We start from the raw sequence: 26,947 nt of genomic DNA, 5'->3' as shown, positions 1-26,947 counted from the left end.
CTTACATTCAAGATTGTGCATACATTAATCATGCTGGAACTGCTGTCCTCAGCTCTTGGGAAGTTTGGCTTTTCTCCCTCCACAGAGTCTTTAACATCTCCAACTTGCTCTTTCTCTCGTTTTGTCACTGGTTGATATTTGCCCTGTGGTTAAAGGGGACCAATATGGAAAAGACAAATTCTCTGTACTAGCAGAAAGGACATACCGATTATCGTGAGACAGAGAGTGTTTCCTTTTGCATGAGGTACTGCCTTTCCCACTGCTTCTCTTCTTCTGGAGTAAGTAACTGCTCTGGTTTGGGGCATACAATAATAAGGAGCAAAGCAAGATGTCTGTGAAAAGAGTCCTGCAGTGGAGATGGAATAAGTCCCTCCATCAGCCCAGGGCAGAGGCCAATCACGTGGCTGAAAAGACCTGGGGTTCCTGATGGACTAGACACAGAATGTGAGCCAGCAGCACATCTTGACTTCCTACCACGCTACCTCAGCACGGCTGTGGACAGCAAGTTGATGTTCACCTCTGTTTGGTTCTTGTGAAACTGTATCTGGAGACTTGGGTCCGGTTTTGGGCTTCCCTGTTACTAGAAAAGACATTGACAAACTGGTACTTGCTGTCATTCTGCAGCCACCTTACCTTGCTGCAAATTAAGACTCATGACTATTTCCGAGAAGAGAAATGAGGTTGCAGATTGTAGAAGTACAAAGTGTAGTTGAATATCATATCTGAGAGGAAGACCAGAAGAAAAGCATTATAAGGAAGCATTTCTGGCTTTAGAGTGTTTGCCTTGGAGTAGTAGTATACTATCTGTCTCAAAATCAGGCCGAGTGAAATGATGTAGGGACAAAAAGGCAAATGGTTTTGGCCACTGGAAAAACTGTGGAGAGTCGCAGCTGGCAGAAGCTCTTAACTTCATTTTGGAAGAGGAAAAGGCAGAAGGAGAGAAGTAGTTGAAAGGTCTGGCTAGATTCACCAAAGTATACATAGATCTGTAATTGGCCTTTGTGAACAGGTATCTGTTGGAGACTTTTGGTTGTTCATAAAAAGGTAATTTCTGTGGATATTTCTTGGACAATCCAGAAACACTTGATCAACTTTGTGTCTAATTTTTAGTCAATTTCTAGCTTCTCCTTGCTTGGCTGGGCTCTGTCCTGTTGTCCTGTTCCAGCTGTCACTGGTCATGTAAAGACATTATTCCCTCCAGCCTCCAGTGATTAACCTCCAGTTACTGTTGAGTTCTGGTGTAATTTAATTCAATCAGGATAACCTGCACTGGAAAAGGCTATTATGCCATGGACTGGTAGGTCTGACAAAATTTTCACTTCTCTAACACAAGTCAACGATAACTGAAGGTAGTCCAGTAGCAGAAGGGAGTTGTGCTTTCTTCATCTGACCACAGGACATGGCAAGAATAATGTCAGCATCATTCTTGTCTCAGAAACCTTTGCCCTTTATCATCCACTTCCTCGAAAGCCTCCAGCTGTTTTTCATATCACATATTTGTTTTGCTCTGTCTAGCTGTGCGCTCTGCTGAGTCCCATGGGGCTGGTGGAAGGGTTTCTGCCCAAAGGTTCTTGCCTCTTCTTCCTTGCAGGAGGTTTGTGGAAATGTGCCCTAATCAGCTTTGGGCAAAATCACCTGTACTAACTAAACTGTGTGATTTAAATATATCAAATAACTAACTTAAAGGCCAAATTTGCCTGAAGCAGACTAAATATCCTCTGAACAGACACACAGCAAGTTCTCTCAGATGTCAGGGACTCCCATGCTGCCTGGGAGAAGATAACCTCCAATTGGAGCAATTACTACTCTGACCATCCAGCCTGGGCATGAAAGAGGACTAATTGTCAACTAATTGATGATGCAAACTGAAGCATCATGGATCAATTTTAGAAGATGAGAGTGCATACATTAAGTTTTGCTAGTGTGACTGTTTCCATTTAATTGATGTATGTTGTGAAGGCCTGTTCATGTGTTAATGGAACTGCTCCATCTCGCTCTAAAGCACTTGCTCTACAAAGCAATATTGATATCTCATTTTCCTGATGGAAATTCTGTTTTATGCTCCTTTAGAGCACCCATTTTACAAGTTATTTTCTTTTCCTTATGTTTTTGCTTTATGTAAGCATTTAAACTAGTGTCTAACTTCAGGTACGTGAGCAATAATTATGAACTTCAGCAGCATTATCATCATGGTCTATGTATTTAAAATCATCTACTTATATTTGCTAGTTACAGTTGTTAATTCAGTGAAACCTGAATTTTGAGCTTGTCTTCTCTGGGAAATTAATCCAGGCTACTGAACATAAATAAAATTAATTAATCCAGATTAAAGTCATGCAAGGTCTTTCTCAATTAGAATAAAAGCTGACTTAATTAAGTTTTGTTTTATTCGCTTCCAAATCAGAGAAAGTATTCTGATATAAAATAATTTTATTTTTGCACCAGCAATTCAGTATACTCCCTGTGTAGGCAGCCCACTGTCTTTGTGTCTATGTGTGTGTGCATGTGTGGAGGAACATCAGCTTGTCTAGAACTAGTTGGAGACCAGTCTATTGCATTTTTGCAGCTGAACTACTACATCATTTAACTACCATTTTATACCCATATGGCTGAAGCTTTCTCGTTGGTACCAGCTTTGAAGGCTTGAAGCAAGGAAGACTAAAGTTCAGGGATTTAACCCTGGGTCAGCGTGAAAAACTTTGCATTGCTTGGCATTTGCTAAGTTTGTTCCTTTAGCCTGTTCCCATCAAATATGGTAGAGTTCTCATGTTCTCACAATGCTTTCTGGAGCATAACATTACAAAGAAACACTCAGCACTTCCAACTAGGACTGAACACAGAAGGTGGCAGCAAACAATACAAGCAGAAATGAAATTGGTAGTTTTCTGGACATCTAATTTGATAGCTAAATAGCCTGGAATGTCAGAAGCACTCTGTTCATAAATATGTGCAAGATGGTGATTTAATGCTTAAGAAGCCATGAAATCTTCATCACTGGAACTTTCTGAACATATTAAATAGTTTTTTAGGGGAATGGCCTAGTATTATTGACCGTACCTTTTTATAATCCTGTTTTTTTTCCTGTGATTTGTCAGCATTATTTTGTTAGAATCAATTTCTTCAGATTAAAAAAGAAGCAATCTTTCACATCTTCCTAATGGCTGAGTTTATTTGTTCACTCCTACATTTGCAATTGTGATGGGAATAAATGGATTAAGTGGGAATACTGGTTCAGTTATGATTTTTTTTTTTTTAAGAAGGTAAATATCCAAAGAAACTTTAGGAATTGCGAAAGCCTAGGCTAAATTCTTGATCAGTTTTATGTGTCAAGAAAGTTCAAAACAGTTTGAGTAAGAATAAAATAAGTATCCAGAAGTAAAAAAACTTCAGAGGTAAGTTTTTTTGGTGTCAGTTATCTTGATTCAGACAGTGTAGTTAAATAAATAGAACAGGATTTGATATTACTCTTCATATCTCAGAGACTGGACTAATACACAGTTTGTAGGCAATTAAGATAAGTGCTTTCCAATTTAAGGTAGCATCAAAGTATGCATTTGAGTCTTCAGCAGTCAGAGGAATGAAATTTTGTGGAGTGGAAAGGTCAGTATTTATTAGAGGTTTTGTCCTGTGTGAAGGTTTGTCTTTTTAGATTTTGTTTACGTTCTTAATATATTTTTTAAAGGCCAAACCAGTACTAAAGTAGACATTGCACAAAACATTTAGAAATATTTAATTTAATGTGTTAACGTTTAACAATTAGTTCAGAGTTGAAACTTGTGTGATGAGTTACCGTTCTGCCTCCTGCAAGTGCCATTTCTCATCTCAGGGGAAGTTCCATTGCTAGGCTGCAGATCCCTTATCTGTGCTTGCACTTAAAGACATTGTGTGAAGCACTTCATTACCTTGGCTAGAGCAAAGGGGTCTAACCAGTGGGTCTGAACTATGGTGAGGAAAGAGAGTTGAGGCTCTGTGACAGCTCATGTCAGTTTGCTTTAATTTTTCAATATCTGATTCTTAAAATCAAAGTAATTCAGCCAAAAAAATGTTTCCTGGTGAAAATGGGGGAAACATTGCAGAAACTGGGTTCTTTTTGATAGGAATTTGCTGGCTAATTAAGCTTATGCTTAAGGATCTGCTTGTACAGAAATGTCTTTCTGCATCAGGTTGTCGACTGTGTGAAAAAAACTCACGATTCCCAGGAGTGGCACCAGCAGCATAATAGATATCTTTAAATGTCTCTGCTGCATTAAAAGTTATGCAATTTTCTTGTCACTTTGACAGATAGAGACTTTAAGCTGTTGTACATTTCCCCTTTTCAGTGCTGCTTCTTGCCCTATTGCAGTGCTGGCTATTAACCCGCTTACCCACCCATTTTTACTTTGACTGGTGCCTTGATGAGTCTTGCAAACATCACATGCATGTTCTAGACCAGTATTACAAAGTAGCCCTACTCAGCCCCTTGTGTTACACTGGTGGGATCTCATGACTGACAAGAGGAAGTAACACAGCCTAAACAAAAATAAACCCCGGTAGATTTTTTTTTTTTAAATTTGTTTTGAATGCAGAGCTTCATGATGGAGTTGAGGGGCTGATTTTTCTCTTTCTAATTTTGACAGCTATATGAAAAAAAATATTATTAATGTCATCTCACTAAGACACTTGACAAATTTTCTTAAAAATGAATACATATAAAGCATGTATGTTTGATTGTCAGCTCTGTAAAACGAGACAGGAGCCCACAGAATACTGTGATAAGTGAGGCAAATGCTTAGCTATCACATAGGTACATAAAGAAACAAAGAAAAATCCTTTGAGTGCTTTACATTCAAAAAATGTGTAAAAGCAGGAAAAGGAGAGATAATTGTCCCTATTACACAGATACAGAAAAGCTGGAAAGCTGGACTACTTAAAAAAACTGTTACAGAAGCTGCAAAGAATGGAACGATTCAGGAAAGGCACTAATGAAATAAGTTATTTGTCTGTATCTTCCTCCCCAACACCCCAGATTTCATGTAAATTGTTATTTATGTGCTTAATAGTGCAAATTGTCAAAAAACAAATAGAAAATGTGAGCTCTTGAGGCACATAAACCTCCTCATGAAAGCTACTAGAGTCCAAAGTAACAGCAGTTATCCTGGTTTTCTGAAGAATATCCTCTCAGGCCGTACTTGACTTTAGCCAGTAAGAAGATGCTTTTCCTCCTGACTCCTCTGCTGCAGCAAAACATTTAGAACATCTCTCAGACTGCTTTTGTTTTACTTGTCTTTTTATAGTACCATTCAATCTGCTTTCCCAGTAATATAATTAACCGTCTTTTAATATTAAAAAAAATACTGCAATAGGGATAATTTATAAACTCTAAGAGAAAAAAAGATTGATACTTTCACAGAATTGAGGAAATTATTGCTTTCAAAAGTGGATTATAAAACTACTTTGATTGAGTGACAGTTGTGCATTGTATGGATGAATCTTTGAGCCTTGCAGTTGAACGAGCTGTTCAGCAGTTGGAATAATCAGTCTCTATCAGAATTTTAAGCAGTTTTTTTCAGCTCAACATACAAGCAATTTACTTTTTGGATATTTAGTGTGTTGCAGTATATAATGCTGTACATAATACACAAGGAAGCAACTTCTCTCTCTGTACTCTGTTTGCCCTTTACCCAAAAGCAGCTATCAGGGAATTTCTGATTTTTACTTTTTTTTAAAAAATGTATTGCTTGTTTTTAGGGTCAAATGAACCTAGCTTACGAAGGCTGTGTAAGGTGCAATGATTGAAGAACCTGTGTATTGCTATTTTATTCTTTTAAAATGCAGTTTTAGATTAACAGGACGATAACAAATAATGGATAGTTCTTATGGTGACACAAAGGTCTTAATTTTCAAAACAGGAAGCTTACAGCTTGTTCCATTTTAACTTCTACCATCCATCTCAGGTGCTCAATTTAGGAGGCTAAAATCCCCGGGCCCTCCTTGGAGAAAGAGGGAAGGGTCCCTTCAGACTAAGAGCTGAACTGGAAACAAATCACTCATAAAAAGGAAAGTGTCCCACTGGTGCTTGTGGCTTTCTCTCTGAGCTGCTATGTTAGTGCATATAGGTGCTACTCTTGGAATTTGTATTAAAGTAGCAGCACAATTATGCCAAAGAGTCTGAAACACAGGCTACAGAAACCCTGATAGATGCTACTTTTCTGATGATGAACCTTGCTTATCCTTTTGAAAGTAGTTGTTTTATCTTAACAAATAAAGGGTTGACTCAGAGTTGTCCTTATTACACAAACCAAATAGCTTAGGGCCTGGACTTCTGAGAATCCCATAACATAATCACGTATCTCCTAATTAATGGTATATATGAACTGTCTTTAGGATTATCAAGTCTTGAAGTAATTATTTCTCCTAGAAGTGACCTTGCTGGGCTGTTAGTGCTGGTCAACATGAGATGGTCAAAGTTTCATGACGGCATACAAAAAAATATCTTGTTTGATGCTATTTTACCGCAAGAACAAACCACAGAGCTCTTAAAAATTGTCTGATCTCCTCTTTGGGCAGGTTTTCATTCATATAGCTACCCAAAGAAAACAAGCGCATGTACTTGCACTATAAAGCCTAATAAAGGAATGTGTATGCTTATCCAATGTTTCTTTGCATTGCCTCTTCTGGATTACTCTTGTATTCTACTATGGCAGGCATTATGCAGATTTAATAAAAAGCTTAACTTAAACAGACAGAGAAATGAAAAATCAGGATTTCAGGAGGTATCTGTCGCTTTCAAATACCATTATAATAAGAGCTCATTCCCATAGAATAAATGTATTTAACCTCCAAAGAGTTATCAGTGCATTACCTCCCTAGCGCTTATGAGAAAGAGATTCAACTGGCTCATGAGTTATCTGTCTTTTATGCTCATGACAGAAAGATAATCATCCTCAGGGGTGATATATGCTAAATACTGCATAACTATGCCAAAGTGGCAGCAGATGCTCTGTTCTTTATAGGACTGCCATTTGCTCCCACCCACCCCGTACAGTCTCTGGGCAACTATTGCTTTTCTGTCTGAAACCTCTTTTACTGTATTTAAAACTGTCATTAAAAGTTCATCTCCCTGAAGATTTCTGTAAATTGTGCCACTGTTTGTAAACATGGTGATTCAAAATTAGTTCCTTAATTTCCCTGTAGTCTGCTAGAATGTGGACCGATTTTATTTTACTTCTCCCCATAAATGGACCAAATGACATTGCACTACAAAAGCATCAGCAGCAAAGGATCGAGAGGGGCACCTGATGGGGCCAAATATCATAGAATCATAGAATCATAGAATAACCAGGTTGGAAGAGACCCACCGGATCATCGAGTCCAACCATTCCTATCAAACACTAAACCATGCCCCTTAGCACCTCGTCCACCCGTGCCTTAAACACCTCCAGGGAAGGTGACTCAACCACCTCCCTGGGCAGCCTGTTCCAGTGCCCAATGACCCTTTCTGTGAAGAATTTTTTCCTAATGTCCAGCCTAAACCTCCCCTGGTGGAGCTTGAGGCCATTCCCTCTTGTCCTGTCCCCTGCTGCAGACCCTCTGATTGCTGTTACCAGCATTCCTGAAGGGCAGTTTTGGGTCCATGGATGCAGCTGCAGGGAGCCTTCGGGGTGTGCTAGAATATTCCCTGAGAGTCTGTGTTTTCCTTTATTTGTGTTCTTAGGCTAAAAGCACAGTTTATGGGGAGGAGTGTCTTTTTATTTCTGTTTCAGTGCCTACCTCCTGGTAATGTGGGTTAGTAAATGGTACTTTCAGTTATCTTCTTAATTGTCCAATTAGTAATTACAAGGTTTTGTAGCTGTGTGACGTGTTCTAGTAGAGTCTAATCAACAGTAATATCACACACAGAGCAGAGTATTTTCTTTTACCTGCCTATTGTGAACAGACGTGTGATTGTTCTGGTTTATTTCTGACAGGTGTCATTAAAGAAATGCAATATTATAAATACAACAGCAAAAGTACAACATGAATGGGGTATAATGATAGAACTGATTCTTCTCAGGCTATTCTTTAGGTTAGCTTACCAATGTGCTGCCTTCTCACAATATATTGAGCCTATTCACCTATTTCTGACAAGTTTTGCGGTTATAGGAAAACTCCTAAACTTCTAGTTTTATCTGTTTGTTTTTACATTTTTTTTTAAGTATTCAAAAAATGTGTCTCTGATCTTACTGCCTTCTTAAAAATCCTTACTGGATTTACAAGTAGCAGCTGGATGCAAAGCACATGGGTAACTTTGGAAATAAGGATACATTTCCAAACAGAAACCCCATTATGAAGCTGCTGCTGAGGCAGTTTTGAACTTAGGTGGACACTAGTAGAGAATGAAAAATTGTTTGTTTCTGCAATAGTACGATCTTCCTCACTTTGAGAGAGGCTGCTTATTTCTTACAAACCCTGTGCTGGGAACACAAAGGTAATCAAATATTTGACAAACCCTCTACTGTCTGATAAGAGAGTTTGTATTAATTGTGCCAGCTTTGCAGGATACCCGACTGTGCTTGTGCCAAATTTATGTAACTTGCTTTCTTGTTCTCTTGTTTCCTGTTCTTGCCCCACCATGGTGTAAGATATCTTACACTGAATTAGTCAACATAATTTAATTTTCTTTTTATAAGAGAATTTTTTCAGTCTAATGATGACCTTCCTTGTCGTCCTTCCTCGTGCACATTTCAGTTTGAATTGACTTCTTAAACGTGCTTGCTCAGAGATGCATTTCAGGTGATGTTTCAGCAGAACCATTATAATTTCCTTAACTCCTGAGGAAGTGCCTTATTTTAGGCATCTTAAGATTGCATTTTCCATAACAGCAATGCAGTGGTGGCTTTTAGATCATCCTGAAATAAATGGCCATGTATGCTTCTTTCTCCTTTTTTTTCCATCTTCATAAGATGAACTCCAAGCCTTGGCTGAAATTATTGATATTAGTCCTTAAATGTGTGTTTTTACACTTAAAAGTATTAATTTTTGACCCATACTTACATCTATTTTTCAGTCATCCAACTTTTCCAAGACAATGCTATAGTCATAGAATCATAAAATTATACAATAGTTTGGGGTGAAACAGACCTTAAAGATCTTCCAGTTCCAGCCTCTCCTGTCATAGGCAGGGACACTTGATTAATCACTTGATTAATACCTGGCTCCGAGCCTGGTGTGAGGAGAGAGGCTTTGGCTTCTTTGATTATGGGGTGGCCCATGCACCCCCAGGGTTCCTTACTAGGGATGGGGCACTCTTGCCTCCTAGAGGTACTAAAGTCCTTACTAAAAATCTAACAGGGCTCATAAACAGAGCTTTAAACTTAATGTGAAGGGGGAGGAGGATGAGGCCAGACTAATCTGGAGTGAGCCTGGAAGTGGAACTCTAGTGTCTGAGAGATGGTGTGCTGGAAAGGACTGCCAGTATGTCACCACAGAGCGAGTAGGGGCAAGTACATCTGGTGACAGTAAGGATGAAACTGGCACTGAGGGGTTAGATATTCCAAGGACCAGTCAATTGGGAATGAACACTATTCCTTTTATGAGGGCTGAAGGTTTGCCAGTCCAGCTAAAGTGCATTTGCACCAATGCACGCAGCATGGGCAATAAGCGGGAGGAGTTGGAAGCTGTCGTAGGGCAAGGAGACTATGATGTCATTGCCATCACAGAAATGTGGTGGGACAACTCATATAACCGGAGTGCAGCTATGGTGGGGTACAAACTCTTCAGGCGGGGCAGGAAGGGTAGGAGAAGAGGGAGGGTAGCCCTTTATGTTAGAGAGAGCTTTGATACCCTTGAGCTCGATTATAGTGATGACGCAATTGAGTGCCTGTGGTGAGTGAACCAACAAGGGAAGGTGCCCTCCTGGACCTTCTGTTCGTGAACAGAGAAGACCTTGTGGGGGATGTGATGGTTGGAGGACGCCTGGGACAAAGTGATCGTGAGATGATAGGTTTTTAAGTTCTAGGTGAGGTGAAGAGGGGGATTAGCAGAACAGTCACATTAAACTTCCAGAGGGCAGAGTTAGGACTGTTCAGAAGGCTGGCTGGCAAAGTCCCATGGGAGACAGTCCTTAAGTGCAAGAGAGCCCACAAGGGCTGGGTGCTCTTCAAAAAGGAAATCCTAGCAGCTCAGGAGAAAGCCATCCCCATGTTCCGGAAAAAAAAGCCAGCAGGGGAAAAAACCAGCTTGGTTGAACAGAGAGATCTCGAGAGATATCAAGAAGAAGAGAAATGTTTATGAGCTTTGGAATAAGGGACAGGCATCTTGGATGGACTACAGGGAGGAAGTGAGATCGTGCAGAGAAAAAATCAGGAGGGCTAAGGCCCAATTAGAAATCAGATTGGCCAAGTCTGTGAAAGATAACAAAAAAAATTTCTATAAATATATTAAAAATAAAAGGAGGATTAGGGAGAATATTCAGTCCCTGTTGGATGCAGAAGGAACAATAGTGACAGGGGATGAGGACAAGGCTGAGGTACTTAATGCCTTCTTTGCCTCAGTCTTCAATTGTAAAGAAAGTTGTTCCATCTGTGTACAAATCCAGGAGCTAGAGGAGCAGAATGAGTCTCCCATGTTTGAAGAGGAGGTGGTTAGAGACTTGCTTGCCCAGCTAGATGCCCACAAGTCTATGGGGCCGGATGGGATTCATCCAAGGTTATTGAAGGAGCTGGCGAATGTGCTGGCCAAACCCCTTTCCATCATCTTGCAGCAGTCCTGGAAGACTGGGGAAGTTCCACTGGACTGGAGGCTGGCTGATGTTGTGCCCATCTACAAGAAGGGTCGCAGGGAGGATCCAGGGAACTACAGGCCTGTCAGTCTGACCTCAGTGCCAGGGAAAGTCATGGAGCAGGTGATCTTGAGTGCTATCATGAAGCACATGCAAGAGAACCGGGTGATCAGGCCCAGTCAACATGGGTTCACAAAAGGCAGGCCTTGCCAAACTAACCTGATCGCCTTCTATGACAAAGTGACTCGGCTGCTGGACGAGGGAAAGGCTGTGGATGTGGTCTTCCTGGACTTCAGTAAAGCCTTTGACACAGTTTCTCACAGCATTTTGCTTCAGAAACTGTCAGCCTCTGGCCTGGACAGGCGCACACTCTCCTGGGTGGAAAACTGGTTGGATGGCCGGGCCCAGAGAGTGGTGGGAAATGGTGTGAAATCCAGCTGGAGGCCAGTGACAAGTGGGGTTCCCCAGGGCTCAGTGCTGGGTCCAGCCCTGTTCAATGTCTTTATCAATGACCTGGATGAAGGCATCGAGTGCACCCTTAGCAAGTTTGCGGACAACACTAAGCTGGGTGGAAGTGTGGATCCGCTGGAGGGTAGGGAGGCTCCAAAGGGATCTGAACAGGCTGGACCACTGGGCAGAGTCCAATGGCATGAGGTTTACCAAGGCCAGATGCCGGGTCCTGCACTTGGGGCACAACAACCCTGTGCAGTGCTACAGACTAGGAGAAGTCTGTCTAGAAAGCTGCCTGGAGAAGAGGGACCTGGGGGTGTTGGATGACAGTGACTGAACATGAGCCAGCAGTGTGCCCAGGTGGCCAAGAAGGCCAATGGCATCTTGGCTTGTATCAGAAACGGTGTGACCAGCAGGTCCAGGGAGGTTGTTCTCCTTCTGTCCTTGGCACTGGTGAGACCGCTCCTCGAGTACTGTGTTCAGTTCTGGGCCCCTCACCACAAGAAGGATGTTGAGGCTCTGGAACGAGTCCAGAGAAGAGCAACAAAGCTGGTGAAGGGGCTGGAGAACAAGTCCTACGAGGAACGGCTGAGAGAGCTGGGGTTGTTTAGCCTGGAGAAAAGGAGGCTGAGGGGAGACCTCATTGCTCTCTATAACTACCTGAAAGGAGGTTGTAGAGAGGAGGGTGCTGGCCTCTTCTCCCAAGTGACAGGGGACAGGACAAGAGGGAATGGCCTCAAGTTCCGCCAGGGGAGGTTCAGGCTGGACATCAGGAAAAATATTTCATGGAAAGGGTCACTGGGCACTGGAACAGGCTGCCCAGGGAGGTGGTTGATTCACCTTCCCTGGAGGTGTTTAATAGACGGGTTGATGAAGTGCTGAGGGGCATGGTTTAGTGGCAGATATGAATGGTTGGACTCAATGATCCAGTGGGTCTTTTCCAACCTAGTGATTCTGTGATTCCGTGACACCTCTCGCTAAATCAGGCTGCTCGTAGCCTCATCCAATCTGGCTTTGAACACGTCCAGAGATAAGGCATCCACAGCTTCTCTGCGCAATCTGTTCCAATGCCTCACCACAGTCATAGTAAAACATTTCTTCCTAATATCTAATCTAAATCTCTTCTTTTTCAGCTTAAAACTGTTACCCCATGTCCTATCACTACACTCTATAATTAAGAGCTCTCCTCTGCTTTCCTGTAGGCCTCTGTTAAGAATTGGAAGGCCCCTACAAGGCCTCCCTAGAGCCTTCTCTTTTCTCTTGCTAAACAAGCCCAAGTCCTTACTATTTTGTGATGATTCTCAGCATTACAGCATTCCTGGATTTAATCAGTGTGCTTTTACTTATTATGGATAAGTTTTTAATGAAAATGTGAAATAGGGTTGACCAAAGACTCATCTCTACTTCGTGATATTCTTGCCTTCTTTATAAACAATCTTTCATAGGCTTTGTAATATTTTTACTACTATTAATCTTTTCTAGTTTAACAATTTCCCATGTGTCCCTGTGAGATGCTTTAATTAAGTCCAAATAAATGAGACCTATAGCATTCATTTTCTGTGCAAAATTAGGTTCACTGGCAAAAAAAAAAAAAGTAGTTTGATGCAGTACACACCCATGTACTGCTACATTTTTTTTATTTAGCACATCTTTTAATTGTTTTTACCTTCAGAATATGTTTCAAAGTCTCTTCTATCTTTGCAGTCAAATTACAGGACCCAATTTTTTTTTTCTCGTTAACTAGGAGAGTCTAAATGTGATATTTTCCATCTACTACCACAAACTTTGATAGGTATAAAATACTTGCTGCTGGATTTGTCGTTCAGGTTCTTAATTTCTAGGATGGCAATTAACTGGTCACTCCAATTTTAACTGCATTTTCTAATATCTTGGTTCTGGCAATTTCCACTCCTATAGAGTTTTCATTTGCCTTAATATTTCTCTTCCTGCTTTTTGATAGTATTGTATTACTGTAGCTTTGTTTACCTCATTCCTTTTCCATACACTTAAACTAGCCACAAAGTTTACAAGTCAAATTTGTTCTGTTCTTGTCATCTCTCCTCTAAACTTAACTCTTGCGTTACCAGTCATGCCAAGTTTGATTCCTAAAGGTCAGATACACCTTAGACTCAGGGAATTATCCATCTGTCAGGAAGGGTTCAGTGCCTGTGAATACTGTCTAGGGACTGGACATCTGAAATCTTTCTTCTAGGGCCATTTCTTGAGTCCCATGTTGATCTTCACTGTTTTGTCCCACTTCATCCTCCTTCTCTAGGAATAAGTTGTATCGTTCTTGTTGGAAGCTGTTTACCATGAGGGTGGTGCTTATGATAGAAATGTGCTGTTGAGTGGAAGGGAATAGGGCTTCTCATTTTTTATCTCCTGAGAAATAGGTAGCCCAGGGTTACAGGAATACTTTCTCAAGGGTTGGCTCTTCTGCACTCAAAAAGAGAATTGCCACTGGGTGGATTTCTTTCTGAGGCTTCTCTGAATATGCCTGCATTTATGAAGTACCAGCAGCTCTATTAGTCAAGAGACAGCATTTGTTTTGAGTCTGATCAACACAGAAGAACACAAGAACTTTTTTTGTTTTTTGTAAAATTGATAGACATAACCTTGACTCCGTGATGTAGAAGAACACACTATTTTTGCAAGTTCCCCAAAAGTTGTCGGCATTTACAAGTTATTGGCATTTACAATAAATGCATAATTTAACAAGGAGCAGTTGAAAGCAGTGCTTTTCTTGGCTTTTAGCACTGTGTGGTCTGTGATGTATTAAAAAGCTGGAGGGCAGCTTGCATTATAACAGGGTCTTACAGCAGCTAGATAAATCAGAACAACTTAATCTATGAAGTAAGGAAAACCTTGAAATTAATCCTCTCGCATACTAAAGACTCAGTTATACTTGCTTATTCTGGATAGAAGAATACAGACAGGAAAAGCATCTTCAGCCAGTTATGTTTTATGTTACCCTAAGGAGGAAGGAATGATCTTAGAAATGTTTCCTCCATAGACAGTAAGAGGACCTTGCCTCACTAATTTCAAGTAGCTCCCTAACTTTAAGAAGTCACAGGAGATGAATTGTAGTCTGTGAATACCAGTGCAACATGCTTTTTTCCTTTTTTCCCAATAGTATAGAAAAAAGTGTGCAGTACAGTAAATTAAAGGATATTTCAGCCTGAAAATGCTGTAAAGAGATGTGGCATCTATCAAGCCGTAGAATTTTGTTATCTGATCGTGAGGTGAAAGCCTAGATAGGTGCAAGAGTTAGACACATGAAACAAAAGAGAAAACATCACTTGCACCTACAAATGGTCACTTTGAAAATATATACCAAAGACTAGCTGTTCCAGCTTAGCATATAATCTCCCACAGCTAGGGTTTCATTGAGGAAGAAGCTTCCTTAAAATTTGCCAAGAAAACTGTTCTAGATTTACTGACTGACTGAACATGTATAACTGAACTAGGCATCCTAGCAGATAGTTCCAGACTCAAGGTATCTTGGCATTTACCAATCTTATGTCATGCCACTAAATTCCTAAATCTCTCAAAACAACTAAAGATTTCCATGTTTTTACTGGAGTAGATCAGCCTGTTCTATCCCATAAAAAAATTCACCCTAGAACTATTGCTATTATGAAAAGGCCTGCTTCAGTGGCATTTAGAAAATAAAAGGTGCTTTAAATAATAGCTACTTGAGATTCGTTCTCATGTGATATCACTGAGGCCTCCTAAGTGCAATTATAGAGTTAGAATTCATAATTGCCTGTCACATATTATTTCTTTTCCTGTATAAATTGTCATTAAAGTTATCCAGCTTCCAGTTCCTGAAGTTACCAGATTAAAACTTAAAAACTGATTCCAGGAGGACCCAAGGCAGTGTTGCAGTTGATGTTTAATCATTTCAGGTAATGGTCCATTAAATGCTTCATTTGGAGAAAAAGCTTTTATTGGCTGGTGGAGTCAACGTGCTCTCAGCCTGAGGACCCTGAGCTGAACACCTTTCCTTTCCTGGGTGTCACTTACACTACACTTAACAACCCAGGAGAGTAAAATTGCATTCAAAATTCATGGAATAATGAATATCTAGAAAAATAAAAATTCTTAACAAAAAATATTAATGGAGTTTGGAAGGAGTAAGTGCTAAAACTGAGACAGATATGAAAAGACAGTGGGATGTAGAGCTTGAAATTAGTTTTAAGATGGAGAGTCTATGTACACTGCAGACAAAGATGAGACTGTGATTTATTGCACGGCTAGCTTTAAAAGGGCTACTAATAGTATTAATGGCAGTGTGGCTACAGTAATGCAAAGCAAGGTGTAGATGTAATCATTTGTGTATTTACCCAGGTTTAGATAGGTTTCTATTGACAATGGTGGGCTCAGGGATGCTGCAGAATGGGCAAAACTATTAATAACTTTTTTGCATCAACTTGATGAAAAGCAGCATCAGAACCACAATAAAACTCCTCTGAGAAATTGTGGCTGTGGATAGTGTTTCTTAGCTCTTGTTATTTCACAACAGTTAAACATCTGCTATTGTTCATTGGGAAGATGGTAACAGGAAAGGACTTCCTGAGTATTTGGGTTTTGGTTCCTTCCTCTCCCCAAGACACAATGACAGGGTTGCTCAGCTGGAGAGCTTTCATAATTCTATCAATTGATATTTTACATTTTAGGGGAATTTGTGCTATCAGAGTCAAATAGGGGCCATCAAATGCAGATGTCCAGCACCTCATCACTCCTTATGTCTTTCAAATGGCAAAAATACTTTAATGTCATGTGTGCCACTCTGCAATATTGTTCTTCTTGGGTGTTTTTTCCAAAAACTTTTGAAAATGCTAATAAAGTTTAATATTTCAGACCTTTTCATTAGTGATACATACAAATCATCTCTTCTGTTTTAGATCTTGTTTGGTTTTCTATTTCCTTTTGCTAGATGGACAGAAAGATTAATGAGAATGAATATATTACAATTGAAAAAAAAAGGAGAATTACAAGTGTGTATTAGTCACAGTGAACCACCCAGACTTGCACAAAAAATGCTTTAGTACCTTGCTATTATCGAGAATATGTTTTTTTTTCCCTGAAACATTAGTACAGATCCAACCACCTGTTTTTTTTTTTTCACAAATGTCACCATTTTTTAATTTCTGTATCAACAAAGATAATTCAATAGCCATATAGATTTTGGTAAGGAAGAGAAAAAAATAGACTCATGAGTTTTTGGAAGCATGAGTTATTCTTACATCTATATGAACATTGTAATCTGCTGCCTTGGAAAATTTCAGGGATCCCCAGGTTCTCTGGATGCTGAATAGGATGGTTTTATTAGTTACAGCCCTGCTGAAAGTGTCAAGAGAACAGCACCCTATATTTTCCATTATGTTAGAAGAGTTGCTGCTTCTTAGACAGAATCTAGCAGCAGTAGTCTGGAAGGGGCTGAAGGAATTACCTCTTTACATCCAAAATCTTTATCCTTTACAATATAGTATAACTCCTCGAAAACCTGTAGGTTTGGAGTTTTAAAAAAAAGTAAACATGCAAGATATACTACTTTTTTCTTTAACTCACGGAAGTGTACATTTTTTTTTTTTTTGTACAAAGAAAAGCCTATGCTATGGGAAAAATGGAATATTTGTTGGGGGGGCGGTTGGTTGGTTTGGGTTTTTTTACCTTACACGGGAAGACATTGGATGGGAAGAGGGTCAAAAGGAAGTTGAACTCTATTTTTTATTACATTCAGTTCATCCCCATATATGTGATGACACACTAGTTATGAAAATAGCATTTTACCATGTATTTTCTTTGTGCAGTATGAATGTGAGGAAGTAGGCAATACAGCTCACTGACTATGTTTGTGTAGCAGAAACTCTGCCAAAGCTGGTGTAGCCATCAGCATTCAGGTGGTGGGAGGATTAGCAGAGATGGGGGCAGCTCAGCAGCAGCTGAGAGGGTGGTGGGCTACTTCAGGTGGTGGGCTGTGACCTCCTCCACCAGCTCCTCAATCCTTTACATGCCAAGAAAGACGCCAAGGCAAGCAGGGTGTCATCTTCCCTTCATGGGAAGGTCAGGGCAAGTGAGAAAATGCTCTACCACACAGGGCTCTAGCTCTTACCATTGTATCTCCACTGGTTATACAAGAAACCTCTACTCAAGGAAGGTCCTAGCTCCTGCAGCGTGTTAGCTGTGAGGAAATTACCACAGGACATATGTCTTTCTTCACTGCCCTGATGGGAATTCAGGCAGTGTTGAGAGCAGCTCTTTTGCATGAGGTACAGACTTACTTTGTCAGGACACCAACTTGCGAAGAGGGATTAGTCACTCTTAACAGACTAAGGTGCATATGATAAAGCTACAGTTGACCTGACAAAAACAATGTTAGCTTGAATGTGCTATATTATTAAATTATTATTTCCCCCCTCCTAGTTCCTATCAAATACATAAAATAAACAGTTAAGAACAGTTTGTTGAAGCCAAATGATTCCTAAATGGTCGGCATCAATCATGACCAGATCATTCTCTCAGATGCTCAGTGGGATGTGTACCGATGTCCATCAGAGATGATTCAAGTCCTCCATGCCACATTGACGAGGTGGCAGAGTGGCAGTGTGTAGCACACACAGGTACCACTGTCAGGATTCGGGGATGCAGAAAGGCAAATAAATTTTCCCTTTTATTTTTTTTTTGAAGGGACTATATGTCTGTCAGTACTTTGTCCCTGCTTACTATGCATCACTTGTGAAAGTCTTATGAGGAGCGGCTGAAGGAGCTGAGGTTGTTTAGCCTTGAGGAAGCTGAGGAGAGACCTTATTGCTCTCTACAACTACCTGAAGGGAGGTTGTAGAGAGACGGGAGCTGGCCTCTTCTCCCAAGTGACAGGGGACAGGACAAGGTGGAATGGTCTCAAGCTGTGACAGGAGGTTCAGACTAGATATCAGGACCCATAGAAAGGGTCATTGGACACTGGAACAAGCTGCCCAGGGAGGTGGTCGAGTCACCATCCCTGGAGGTATTTAAAAGATGGGTAGACAAGGTGCTCACAGACATGGTTTAGTGGTTCATAGGAATGGTTGGACTCGATGATCTAAGAAGTCTTTTCCAACCTGGTGATTCTATGATTCTAAGATTCTAAGTCAGGGCTGGACAGAGCTGAGATTTTGCTTGTACTGGAGGATTGTAACCAGATGTCAGGGGACCATTTTTAAATATGGTAAAAATTCTTCTGACAATGTGGGCTCCCAGTGGAAAATCAGACCATTAAAATGATTTCTTTTTTCTTATAGGAGTGCCTTTAGAATTGCTTGTAAGGAGTTTCTTTCAGATCGAAGTAAGCAGATGGGAAAGTTGGGACTGAAAAGGGTAGATGAGACAGAAAGGAAAGATCATAGGCATATACAGAATATGCACATGCTTTTCTACTTCATGTAAAGAGCCATGCTATTATTGGGACAGGAGGTTAGAAACACTTGCCTACCTTCCACTGGATATAAATATTCAGTGTTTTCTACAGAGTCAAAAGAGCTCCGTCAAGAGAGAATAACAGAGATAAATCATAGAATTGTGAATAGCCTAGTGTCTGGTTTTCATGGTGGATTCTGAAGTTCAGACTTCTAGCTGGATGCTGGAAAAGCCAAGCTCAGGCACATGCCTACATTTAACTCCGTTTTCTATGACAAACTATGTAAGGATTTTTCTGAGGCACTATGAAAACACTTTTTATTTTTTAAAATTTCAGGGGGGTGTGAATTATGTTTTCCTTTTATTTTAATAAAGACCATGGCCACTTTGTCTTGAAGAGGAGTTTAGAGTTAGTCTTGATATAAGAAAGGAAAGTCGCAGCATAGGAAGTGTGGCAATGTCATGGTCTGTCTCTAGAGAACGCTTTTGCATTCCAGTGCTTCTGAAATGAAAATACATGTGGAAATATTAATTTTCTGCTTTTTATGAGATTAAGAGAACATACAGTTAGGGTCAGTTACAACAGTCCACATTGACATCAGAATCTTATTTCTCTGGTCAGATTCCACATGATGTAGTTCCTGTAGAAGAAATGTTTCACAGAAGTTCATCCTGTCTTCTTGGCACATCTTACTAGGTTTTTTTTTCACATTACTAGGAAGTGAAAATGCCTTTTCTCTAAAAGAGCTTCAGTGACAGGACAAAGGGCAAGAGGCACAAACCGGAGCACAGGAAGTTCCACCTCAAAATGAGGAAAAACTGTACTGTGAGGGTGATAGAGCACTGGAACAGGCTGCCCAGAAAGGTTGTGGAGTCTCCATCTCTGGAGATAGTCAAAACTTACCTGGATGCACTCCTGTGCGACCTATTCTAGGTGAACCTGCTTTAGCAGGAGGATTGGACTGTATATTCTCCAGAGGTCCCTTCCAACACCAGCCTTTCTATGACTGTGTGATTTAAAAGTAATGAGCAAATAATTTCAAACTGGAGCAAACTGGATGAAGAGCTTATGAAAAAGTGGTCAGAAGAACTTGTAAGGCTAATACTGAACTTTGCTTTTGAAGCCTGAAGCTTATTTCTCAGTCTTTGTGCTGTCTTCTCTAGTTCTCTGTAGCCCCCAAATGGTATGGTTGCTTTCTGTGCTCATTTCAAATTATTAGTGTATTCTAGATAAATGCTAAAGGCTTATTAACAGATACCTCAGAGTTTTCTTGGACTCCTCTTAATATGGCCAATGCATTTTACAGATTGTCAGAACTAATCTTCTGTAATGGAGTTAGTCTCCACTTCCAAAAGAATTTATTAATGTTATGAACCAAATTCTGCCTCCAGATATGTCCCTGAGTTTTCATCCTTGAGGGCCATTCTGCCTAGGCTTTCATTTTTCAGGGTCATTCCCATTCTTCCCTCCAATGAGTTGTTTGCATCAGTGAGTCAGCAGGATTCACTTACCTCTCCTAGGAAGATCACCACTTGCTTAACACAGTAAGTTCACAGGCGAAAACAGCCATTTGTGTCATTATGGATTAACCTCAGAAACAGATTCGATTGTGTTGTGCCATAAGTAGTTTATTTCCAAGGACAGCACCTCTGTGTGAGCAGGAGACTATCAGCAGTCAGGCTGCCGGGAGATAGTGGTGACAGTGCTGGCTGTGGCATGACAACCATCCCTTCCATGAAAAGATTTAAAGTCCAACTTACTTTCTTTAATATGTTCAAAAGTTGGGAGTAGGTCATAACTGAGCAATGAACTGAGGGTTTTGTCTGATATCCTGGGAGATGCTCAGAGTAAAGCCTAGGTTTTATGATATTTGTGTGACTGTAAATATTAATCCTGCCGTATTTTGTATTTGATAACTTCAGAGACTATCAAGAACTTCTAAATTAAATATTTAAGAAAAAAACTGTGCTGCTTGAGAATTAAATAAAATTTGTTAAAATGAAACAAAACAATTTTTCTTCTGTTCATCACTGTTTACATTCTAGTTTATTTGTTAATGTTTAATGTGAAGAATGAAAAGTTAATGACCCCAGCATGTAGAATTTCACTTTGTCCTGAACTGTTCCTTGTCTTTTTTTTCCTCTTTCACTTCTTGAGCAGAACTTAGTAATCAGAAAACATCTCCAGTTTGCCAATGTCTGAAAACCTTGGGAATGACTGAGCAGTAATCCCTGGCAACAAATAATCTTCTGTCTGTCTTAATGAATGTCACTGCAGAGATAATGACCATTGCTCATATATCACTGCATTTTTTTTCTGAATACTTCGCTGTCTCATGAAATTATTCTGTATTAGTGTACAGAAGTGCAAGGTAATCAATAGGTTTCATGTTATATGAGAAAAACTGTTCACCTTATTATGGTGTCATTTGATAATTTAGCCTGCATCTGACTAGTATGCCAAAGTAGGTGGCTACTTGCAAACATGATAGCTGTCATTTCATAATAGTTATACTTTTTTTGACAATTTATACTGGTCCTCAGTAAGCAGATGAAAAACTATGGGGAGCTCTAGCTATCCGAGTCTGAGATTTTAGTTTAGGACTATTCCTTGTTTTACCTCTCACAGAGAGTGAGAAAAAATAGATAAGATTCCAGGTAACAGGAAGCACCTATTGTATCAGCTTTACAATAATGGAAGTGAACCAAAAAGTAGTTTTTCATGTATCTCTATCCCTGTTTCTTTTTGGTGGTAGACCTTAATTAGACCTATGCAAATGGAATAACTTTGGTCCAGTGTCTTGTTGCTTGCAGAAAAGTGGTAGAACCAGTTTGTTTATATTCATGACAAAAGGAATATACTCTGTGCGATAGAGAAGCAGAATCTGAATGATATCAAAGAAAGGGAAGGTGGCTGGTGTTTAGATCTCTTCATACAGAAGAACAAACTGTCCCAGTGAGACTGGGAATGCTTCCTAAAAATCTGTTGCAGTTGGGGTGGCCAATGACACATAGAAGTTGTGAGTAAAGGACAACTTTATTGGTTTTACAAGACTTTTTATACCCTTTCTGGGATGGTGTGTTCATATATGATTGGTTTAGCCAAAGACCAACAGTTCATGATTGGATGACTCTTTCTTTGTTGTAACTTCATAACTGGATGATTCCACTTGTGGCCTGGCAGCTTCTTAATCTTTTTTACTCAGCTTGTCTTGGCACTTTCCAGCTTCTTCAAGGATACACGGGTATGTGTTCAAGGCCAATGTTAAGCTCGCATTCTGATCCCTTGGACCAGCTGAGGTTTCCCACAAAATTCCAAATATATTGGTTAATTTTTATATCAGTAACATGTGGAAATCTCATGTATTCCTCATATATTTTTATGCCATGCCGAATGAAAACATAGGTTCCCAGAAAAGCTTGTAGCACAGGCAGTAGGGGACATAGCAACACAGGTGGGTGAAGTCCTCCAAAATTGAAGGGTGTCTGAAGAAGAGCTAAGAACTTAACATTGTCGTTTGATCCAAATTTATTGTCTTAAATTAAAGATGTTACTGCGTTTCTAAACACTGACTAAAAAGAACAGGAAGGTAGAAACGCTGAAATAGCAGCCTGATCCAAGGAATACTGATACCAAAATGTTGTGCAGTTCAGGCCTCCCTGATAACCCATATTCCAAAAGACTTATTTCATAGTGAGGCTTTCCAGACTTTTGATCTATTCACTGAGGAAGCTGAGAACAAAACGAGCTTACTACGTGATATAGCTCAGGGAAAGAACTGTCCAACAAATATAGTGGAAGAGAGACTTCTGTGTTGATTTTCTGACTGCTTGTCTGAACAGACTCCTTCCCCATGCTCCTGGTGCTTCAGTGGTGACTGTGGAGATGGGTGAAGGCATATGAAGGAATTTTGTTCAGGTATGACTGCCAGGTCACAATGGAAACAAGTGGAAACAAGTTTTTACTCTCAGGCTCTCAATATTTGTAGATAAAATGTCTCTCTTACCTGAACTGAATCCATCAGTACTCTTTGATACAGTAGGTCATGCACTATTCCATTGGGGAACATCTGTTAATGCTTTTCCCCTTATTATTCTCTGAAGAAGACTCAGTCATTGTTCTTTGCCCAGTAAAGCCTTCCTCTTTGGACTTCCATTGGACTCTAGTTTTGTCCTTAGTTTGCATAGGATGCCGTTTGAAGAAATTGTTCACCTTGTTTAGTGCTTTCAGTTTGCAAAATAGCATGTTAATTTAACAAACAAAGGACTTAATTTTCCTGTTGGAACAGTATGTGAATGATAAACTTTTGATAAGGCAGAAGTAACAATGGGTGCTGGAGAAACAGAACCTAATATTATTTGTGTTCAAACTCAGCATTCATCATGGTTGTGTCTGACTGCCTGTCAAAATTATAAATGCAGCATCCTCTTTTCCTTCAGGAGGGACCTGAAATTGTTGCTTTTTACTATTCAGTGAAGGTGTAATTAAAGGTTAGATGGTGAAATGGACTTAGATGTTTCTGGGATTTTCTACATGATCTTCTCTAGTGGTAAATTCTACTTTTACCATGTAGCTTCTGTTTTCTGCTCCTCCACGTTTCCTTCTTGAGCTTGGCATTCACTTCTATCACTTGTCAGTGTATCTGACTCCAAATGCAACTCAGCAACACATTTACAAGTAAAAAGAAGCCATTTTTACCTCATCTTACTTTGGATACTCTTAAAAATAATTCCTCATTCCCTTATGTCTTTCCAACATTCTCTTTCAAGAGAATACAGGATAAAGAAATGATACCATGTTCTTTGATGACTACTTGGCTTAAGTGAAAAGTGGATGCTTTAAAGATTCTTTTAATTTGATTTTTTTTTAAAGATAGGTATGAGGCCACACAGAATTGTTCATTGCTGGCTACTGCTGATAGCAGTCACAGCCTCCTACTGCCTTCTTTGAAACAGTAAGATAATTTTTATCATTGTGTAATTTATCTACTAATTTTGTTAGAATGCCACGAAAATGAAGCAACGTTGTTCTTTACTTTTCCTGCAGACACATGCACACTCTCCCCCTCCCAGCGATTATTTTGAGCCTGACGAAAAAAGATTATTTGAACTTAATTCCAAGAAAATATTTGGGAAAAGTACTATTAACAATACTATCTATAAGTGTAGCTTTAACAATGCCTGAACTTTTCTAGGTCAGAGCTTTTGCTTTTGCTTCCACACTAACATCTGAAAAGCAAAAATGTAAACCGCAGAAAGAAAAGCTGGTACACAGGTGCAATAGTTGTTATTGAACTGAAAATGTGGTGTGGTTTTTGTGGTAGTTGCCATAGCAACAAGACAATTTACAGAATATAATACCATTAGGAGAAAACATTTTTAAACTGAGTTAATTGTACATGAGTTTATATTGCTTCACAACTGTTTTTGGAAGATTTAATTTTTAGAATACTACTAAAAGACTGATTAAAATCATTACACATTGTCCTAAATTGCCTAGAGCAAGAGAGGAGATAGAAATTATGTAAATTATTGCAGGTATCCTTAGATTGAACCAGTATGATCAAGTAAATTAATTCATGTTCTCATTTCTATATTAAGAGTCTGAAGATAGCAACTGTACCTATATTATATTACCAGCTTGGTCAAATTCTGGTCTTCACCAAAGATTTCCTCAAATTATCCTTTCCCTTAGAGACCCTGATCATTCTTTTAGGGTTCCACATGTCCATTTTTCAGAAACTTTGATAAGATTTCCTCTGCACTGACTTGGACAATAAAAGGTGTAGAACGTTAGTTGATAATAGACTGAAAGCAAGTTAACAGATTGTAAAAAGAATGAATAAATCTATGATGAAATGTATCACCTGTGGGAAGGCAAAGTCAAATTTACCAAAGAAAAGGGAAAGTACAAAGGAGAGCTGAGATCTGCAGGTGCTATGAGGAACTAGGGATTTCCAGCTAAATGTTCTATGAAGTCATGTTCTGTCCTTTGTATTTTAGCCTTGCTTCAGAGAGATGTTGCTGCCACGTACTTTTGTAATAGAAATAGAGATCATATTAATGGTTAAACAGCAGGATTGCAGCTATTGAATTATACCCGATAGGAGCATTCTGCTTAGTAACACTTCTGGCCATCAGTCACATTTTCATTCAAGAAGTGATCTGTGGAATTCATTGGCACTGCAAGTCAGGGAGAGTCAAGAACTCAGGAAGTTTCAAAAGGGGTTTGGATATCTGTATTGCAGCTAAAAATACCTGCTGTTACACAACATTGGTGATTTTCTCTCTTTGTCTCCTCTTCCTTTTCTTGTGCCTCTGCTCCATGTGCAGCTGTCTTCAATTTAGGTCCGTTTTATACCTGAAGAAAATGGGACCAGTTCTGTGGGAGGCACAGCATAGTCTACGAGGGCACAAACTCTCATGCAGTAGAGCAATCCTATCTATTCTTGTGAGCAGCAAACCCCACAACTTTGGAGGCCAGGCTGGCTCTGGGTATGCAGGTATACAGCTTTATAGAAGGATGCACTAATTTCTGTGAGAGCTTCCCAGTTTACATAGATGCCTAAGAAACTGTTAAAGGCATAAGGAAGCTGCAAAACGCATTCACCTTCAGTGTGTAAGGAGACAGAGAGCTGAGAGATAAATCCGTCTTGGTCAGGGGTGCATCAGAGGCTCTTGTTTGGAATTGAAATGTATATAAGAAGAGGTTGCAGAACAAATTGTCAAAGTAAGCAGCAATAAGAAGCCAGGACCAGGTGATGACCTAAAAAGGGCTAATGGAAGTCAGGGATAAAACAGCACAATTGTGAGCTTGCAGTATGTAGGCTCTTGTCGAAAACTACCAGAGTACTGGAAGGTGGTAAATGTGATGCCAATCTTTAAGAGTTTTTAAGGGCTTTGAATGGTTTCCAGAAGAGATCACGGGAACTACAGGATGGTAAACGTGATGTCATAATGAATACAATTTGGAGATCCATGGTTCACTTGGGAGCTGTGAACTTGGCTTTTCCTTAAAATGTGAATAATTAAAAAGCAGATCTGCCTCAGAAACTTTCACATCAACAGCCATACGGACAGGGAGTTCCAGCTGATGCACGTCACTTGGAATACACAAATTGGATTGCCAAAAGACAGTTATCAAAGTCCATGACCAAAAAAAAAAAAAAAAATTAAGAAGTTAAGAATCTGTGAAATAACAGGGATTTTTTTTCCCCTTTATATAAATTGCCAAAAGATAGGAAACAAATTAGGTGCAATTTGCTGCTTCTTGTGGTACAGAAGTTACTACTGAGGTTCTGCAGGGAAGTATGCTATTAAGCATCTAAGTGACTCAGAAGAGGTATTGAACAATGTTCTGATTAATTTTGCTTATTATATTAAAGCATACCAGGCAGCAAATAGATAGCTTACTGGGAAGAATTGCAGGAGGGTCTTATGAGACTGTAACTAGATTAAAATGGCAGCTGAAGTTCAATATAATTGTAAAGTGGTGTGCAGAGAAAACACAATCCTAGCCTTACCTATAAAATGACTTCTTATGAGATGATCTTCAGAAATCAGAGTGAGATCTTTGGGTTATATCTGTAGAGGTTAAAAAGCTAAGCAGAAGAAAACAGAAATCATGGCCTTTAAATGAGTCCAAGCTGGGAGAGTATTCAAGGAGTGTTTCACCCTGTCCTTTATAGTTTTTCTTGGGCAACTGCTTTTTCTTGGAGACAGGACATGGATCAAGATGCAGCCTTGACCTGTTCCCTTTAGCTATTGTTAGTCTTATTTCTGAATGGCTTTTTTTTCTTGATTTGAAAATGTACACATAGATTATATTTTCAAAATTTTCTGTAGTGTAAATTCTTCTTCAGAAGGAATAAGTCCACTTATGAATGTTTTTTAGCTTAGTGAAGTAACTTTATGAAGTTTATTGTTCTTTTCTTCCTCTCACAAAACACCCAGTATAATAGTAGGTGGCGGTACCTCCACAAATAGCAAAGAGAGTAATTGCTGTAGTGATGGGATTCAAATATTTGTCCTCTCTAAGTGGAAAGTAATTCCTCTCTCTGCATGGAAAATATGAAGTCAGAAGATCTTTCTTTTTTCTCTTCACAGGAATGTTACGGAAGAGGGGGAGCAGGTAAAAAATTAGTGTAATACAGATGAATTTGCAGAAGACTAGTCCAATCAATAGATTTCCTCAAAAATTCTTCAGCTATAGTTCTTATAGTTAAAAAGTAACCTTCTTTGCAGCTGTAACTCTACAAAAGAGTAACTTTGCTCTAACAAAAATTCCCTTCTTTCTTAAAAAAATATGAATTTATTTTTAGGTTGCTGAAGTGTCCCTTGTGAGGTTTTTGAAATTAA

This window comes from Phaenicophaeus curvirostris, chromosome 6 (genome assembly GCF_032191515.1).
Source record: "Phaenicophaeus curvirostris isolate KB17595 chromosome 6, BPBGC_Pcur_1.0, whole genome shotgun sequence".
Taxonomy (NCBI): Eukaryota; Metazoa; Chordata; class Aves; order Cuculiformes; family Cuculidae; genus Phaenicophaeus; species Phaenicophaeus curvirostris.
Note: the sequence above shows the minus strand (reverse complement) of the source record.